Source organism: Pelobates fuscus, chromosome 1, assembly GCF_036172605.1.
Source record: "Pelobates fuscus isolate aPelFus1 chromosome 1, aPelFus1.pri, whole genome shotgun sequence".
Lineage (NCBI taxonomy): Eukaryota > Metazoa > Chordata > Amphibia > Anura > Pelobatidae > Pelobates > Pelobates fuscus.
The window spans coordinates 22,180,720-22,186,719 of record NC_086317.1 but is presented as its reverse complement, the minus strand read 5'-3'; positions in this window follow the sequence as shown (position 1 = coordinate 22,186,719).

Below are 6,000 nucleotides of genomic sequence, written 5' to 3'. Positions count from 1 at the left end.
TTTTCAGCGCTGACTGTGGATTTACCTGTGGAACCAGCGGAGATCGGGGATTTTAATTTTGCACTCCACTACACTGATGTATCCTTCCTGGTAAATAATTTTATAAATTAATAAATAGATCGTGTGGATTGGGCCCTGCTGCACCTGATCAGGCACACTACACAGTGCACTAAGGAACCCGTTAAAGGCAAGTAACCTTTTAATTCATTTTGTTAAGTTCCTTTTTTTATAAAATATTTGAATGCTTTATATAGGGTCATTCTTACATCGACTAACACTTTAATAATAATCATCATAATATTTAGACATTATTTAACCCTTAGTATAACAGTGCTAACTAACCACAACTTAACCCATTCACTTAAACAGCTGAGAGCAGCAACGTGCATCTATAACCTGCAACACTAAAGGGAAACACAAACAAAAATATCAATATACATTCAAATACAATAAAATATATAACACAAGGAAACACACAATGGGTCCACTAAACTGAAGAGGATCTGAATCTATGATGGAAATCCCTCTAGACCTCATTTACCAGGGGTGATTTTTGCAGGGACTCTAATAAGGACAGGCAAATTCATACTACCCCTTCTTCAGGGAGGGTAATAAATAACTATGGGCTAGGCAATCTCCAAGCCCCTTAGCCCAATCGTGGGCCAGGGTGGCCTGTGGATTGTGGCAAACGTGAAATAGCAGTGAATGAGATTTAAAGCCAACATAAGTCATTACGTTAGTGAATTTATGTTGTACTGATAAAGGCTCATATTTATCACAGCAACGCTGGAGCCAATAGGGAGCAAAGGTCTAAATGTGGACCAACCATGTCAAATATCTTATTTGTCTCCATGGAGATTGCTCCAGGTGTAACACTTTGTCCAGAACTGATAACTTTGATGTTTGATACAATTGTCTCAGTGAGCGGATGTTCTAGATAAACCAGGCCGGCTATTTAATATTCTAATTATACATATAATAATATTTGAATCATACATATAATACTATTCGAATTATACATATAATACTATTTGAATTATACCAGGCCCATGGCAGAGAGTGGACAGCATAGCGGGATAATGACTGCTGATTGCAGTCGATTGCAAAATGTCCGGGATGGGTCAGTCTTACACTGGCTGCTTCTAACACAGACCAGGAGCTTGGAAGGACCTGACATCAGTGGCTATTTGTCAGCCTGGTGGGGGAGGGTGTCTGCTATTTATATCTAACAATACTGTGTGTAATATTACAGATTGAGATCCAGGCTACAATGAGGGCACTGGGTGCCGCCGTCTGCAAAATGGCACAAAGAAATCATCCGCCTTTTCAATAGTCACTGTATACATAAAGCATCTCTCACTTGGTTTCCAAGAGACAGGATGCGGGTATAGGTTTGCATGAACTTAATGATGCTCAGTACATCTTTTCTTCACGACGGCAGCTCTGCTGGACCCGATGCGAGTTTAATTCCGCACACCGTGCGGATACCATTAACAGATTCCTTCGGGGTGAGAAGGGATCAAATAATAAACGCCGGGATTTATTCGCTCACACAGGAATTGCGGAGAAATACAAAACAATATGATGCAAATCTTATCCCAAAATAACTGAAATTAAAATTAGCTGCAGTAACACGTTTTTCTAATTTGCTATTTCATCCTAAAATGTAAAAAGTTATTCTTATTGATTGTCCGCAATTTCTAGTTTCGTGAATAAATACTGTCAGAGAGAGATAACACACAGAGGGGATTTGTTCCATCCCTCCCAGGTGTCCTGCTTTTCACAGCGCAGTCCCAATCTGGAAGCCCCATCTCATGGTCCTGTATCTCCGATCTGTTACATTTCTTGTGAACTCTGGTATTCCATAGACAATAACAGTCTGACAGTTCTATGTACGTTCACCTCTCCTCTGCTTGTGCAGCTGCCTGGCCGTAGCACTAACCGTGCATGTCAGCTGTGCAAATGCAGCTGCCTGACTCAGCCTGACCACGGGCCATGGGCACAATACAAAAATGATACATTTTCTGAGTCTTTTTCCCAAAGCAACGCTTGACTACGTCTTCTAATTTATTCTTCACCAAAAAAACAATCTGGCAGACCTATCAGCCAGCAATGGATGTTTGTTACAGTTCGAGTTGTCCAAGTGATAACAGTCCGGACAATTAAGATTATTTACTAAATAGAGAATTTTGAGCAAGTAATCAAATTTCAACTTTTAGACCAAAATAACCGAGCAGGCAAACTAACAGATTCGGATAATTTTTCCAGTTTCACTACTTTGGGTCATAATGAGTCATTAACAGATTTTTTTTTATTTATTATTCTTTATTTTTGCCACAGACAGACGTGTGGTTTGCATTCCAAAAAAAACATAAGAAGTATATGGAGGGGGCGGAGCCAACGACGAAACGGAGCAGACGGATTTTGCCAGAGCTCCACACGGCCAGCGCAAAACTTAGGAAATAACTGCACACCCGCAGCCCATCGACTATAACCAACGACTGACACGACCCCCTGACAAAACAGGACATCCAGGCCATGCTGGTGGGACTCCAAGGTAACTTACAAATGATGTGGCAAGCAGATCTAAAAGGGCTAGCGGCAGAAGTGCAGGCGGTGTCGGCCCGCACTCAGGCCACTGAATGAGAAACTAAAGACTTGTGCCGAGACCTGATCTCACTAACAGATACAGTAGCCCAGCTGCAAACAACACAGGCTAACATCTCCAGGCAAGTAAACATCCTAGATGACCGGGGTAGGAGGAAAAATGTCAAGATCAGGGGGATATCGGAGTCAGTGCCGCTAGAGGAACTGCCCCACTTTATCAGGCGCCTGGTGGCCTCCCTCATCCCCAACAGGCAGGCAAAACACTTCATATTTGATGGCGTATAGCGCATAGCCAAGCCGCAACGGGCACCCAAGTCAGCCCCGCGCGACGTAATCCTGCGCTGACAAACCCTGACGGACAAAATAGCCTTAATAACTGCCATAAAAGGGAAGGCTCCATATAACTTTGAGTCGCAGCAAGTCACCTTCTTCCAGGACCTATGCAGGGACACACTAACATGGCGCAATAGCATGCAACAAGTGACCACTGCCCATCTATAGGTGGGCAACCCCCAGAACGCTGTGGGTGACGAAAGGCGACTAACACTACAAAATCACCAACGCAGAAGATGGACCGGCCTTGCTGACTACGCTGGGGCTTCCCGTCAACGACATAGGAGCAGACAGTCCACATCCTGGACCCGTGACGTGAACCCGGGACTATACAACAGACTCTTTGTTCGTGTTACCTACCAGGACTTTGTTTTTTCTTTTTATTATTGTTCTATCTTACTGATTAAGATACATGTTTCACTCACTATACCAAGTTCTGACTCACCTACCACCTTAGACATTCACCCCCTCCACTGCAAGGGACTGCATAACCTTGTAGCCTTAAGGCAGTAAAGCAACACACTGATCTGGCTCCCCCCCCCCAATTCCCCGGGGGTCAAGGGGCATAGCAATCGTTGGAGCTCACTTTCGCAAGCGATCTAACATATCTGACACACAATCTCCCTCCATAGCCTCAAACCGTTCAGTCTCACGACGATACCGATACCCATACGCTGCAAACCCGACTCCGCCACACATAGACGACATTCAAACCCCTAGCCCTTATACTGCTACCCAACTCTACACACACCACATAGCCGAAAAGGGAAAGGGAGCTTGCCAGCGTAATCCCTGTACCAGAACCATACCACCTTTGGTGCAATGTACCACAATAACAGCTATCACAATCCTCTATGTCACGGGCAACCAACTCGATACAACTAACCAGCCCCATATAAATAAACTGTGCACTGATCACCCTTGCTCCAACTGCAGGATGCTCAGACTACTGCTATATCTTATGCAATTGCTGTTGTGGCAATCCCATACAATGTCTGTTTTCTTAAATTTGCACTGAAAAATAAAGATTTACAACAAAAAAAAAGAAAAAGAAGTATATGGAGCATTACACACAAATAGGCATTGTAGTTGTAAGAGGTACATAAGTCGTGCTGTGTGTTTTTATGTTGGCCCAGGGTTTCTCTAGGGAGGCCCATGCTGTGTAAGACTGCCGCGGCTTCCTTGAAGTCTTGGACTGTGTGGGTCATGTCTCCTTGGTGGATGGTTAGGGAACGAGAGAGGCGCCAACGGTAGCAGATTTTGTGTTGCTGTAGGATCAAAGTGAGTGGTCGAAATTCTCTGCGCCAAGCCAGAGTGATGTCGAAGAGTGCCATTTCTTCAAAGTGGTATGGTAGCTGTTCCTGGCGGCTGCCAGTAGTGTCGTTTTGTCTTTCCCGCTTCAGAACTGGACCACCAGGTCTCTGGAGGCTGTGGGTGATGTCTTCACTGATTTGGGTACCGGGAATAACCCGTCTGTCTCTATTGGTTTTGCCTGTCGTTGTGTCAACAAGGCTGCCAGCAGGTGTCTGACTAGGTGTGGTAGCTCTGCTTCAGGAACGGTGTCCAAGATCCCTGTAGCGAAAGCCACTTTGCCACTGTGTTTTGGAGGGGGCTGCTTGCCCGCCTCTTACCCTGTGACTATGGTCCCTGGGCGATTTGGCCCTTTATGCACGGTATTTGGGCATACTGTGGGTTATTGGGCTGCCCCAGGATTATGGGCCCTCTCATCAGCCCATACGAAACTTAAACCCCATGGCGTTTAAACTGTGTTTGTGGCATCTGAGCGCTGTTTGGATATGTTGAGCGCTCAGATCCAAGCCATCTGGGGATGGGTTGAATGTGGGGGTTCTGTTTAGTATAACAGGAGTTATGTATTTTTATGTCTTTTGGTGGTTGCTGGTAACATGTGCTTAATGGAGGCTGTGTTTGTCCCTGGATATAATTAAATCAGCTTCTCCATTGTCTCCAGGATAGAGGATTCTGTGGAACTAGTTTGAGCTGGAAAAACCATGCTTCCAGAAGGTCAAATGCACATTTGTACTAACTTTTGAACCCCTGGTGCAATTCGTATGATTTTGAGTATGTTGTTCCCCCAAATGGATTAATTGTGAATATGTATTTTTAGGCGAATGTGATGTATATTTTGGGAGTTATGAATGTTGTGTAAAAACTGTATTTTCCCTACCTATGATAATTGTATTTTCCTGTGTGTACAGATAATTAGTTTACAGGTAGAGGGGAGGGCTATGTGTGGGATGTAACTATTGTGTGATTGGTTAATGTACGTTACTGTGTGTGTCCCTCCCCTTCATGGGAGCACCTAATAAAAAGGGCTGCAAGCTAGCAGCCAGAGAGTTCTATTTTTACCCTCAACTTGAGTCCTGTCTCTTATTGGAGGAATCTGCTACAAGGGATTGCTATGCTAGGCATATTCCCTTGCTATAATCACTGAGCTCTTGTAAGAGCTTGTTCCTGCTTCGTTCTGAAGGGAGATAGCTGCAGCCTGCGGTGCTTATGGTGTCTGGTGGAGTGCTTGGAGTCCTCTGGAAGCGCTAGGAGCATCTTTCAACGGAGGTACCCAGTCGGGGTGCCAGGTGATCCGTTACAATCCCCCTGATTTTGAGGTTATTTTGGCGGTGTGTGTCTTCCTGGGCCGCAAAATGGTGCTTGTGCATTACATTTTGTTGCTGTAGGTCGTGGACTGCTTGTTGCAGGGATGCAATTTGCTTAGTGCCTGTGCTAGAAGCCGTTTCCAGAGCCCCAAGGCTGCCCGTCAGGCCCTGTATATCCTTGCGGATGGTAGCCATGTCAGCCATGAGGTTCCTTTGCAGGTCTACTAGGAGCTCCTTCGGGACCATTGTTGTCACCGGAGCAGAGTCCGGATTTGGCCGTGGTGTCAGTAGTGTGACTGCCGGTGCGGGTAAGTACCCCTCACCTGCCACATTGGACAGATCATCTGGGAAATCTGAGCAGTCTCCCATGAGGGACGCCATCTTGGGCCCAAGAGCACTGTTTACCTGCCACCACATGTCCCCGATGTTCATCCCCAATCAGGGATTT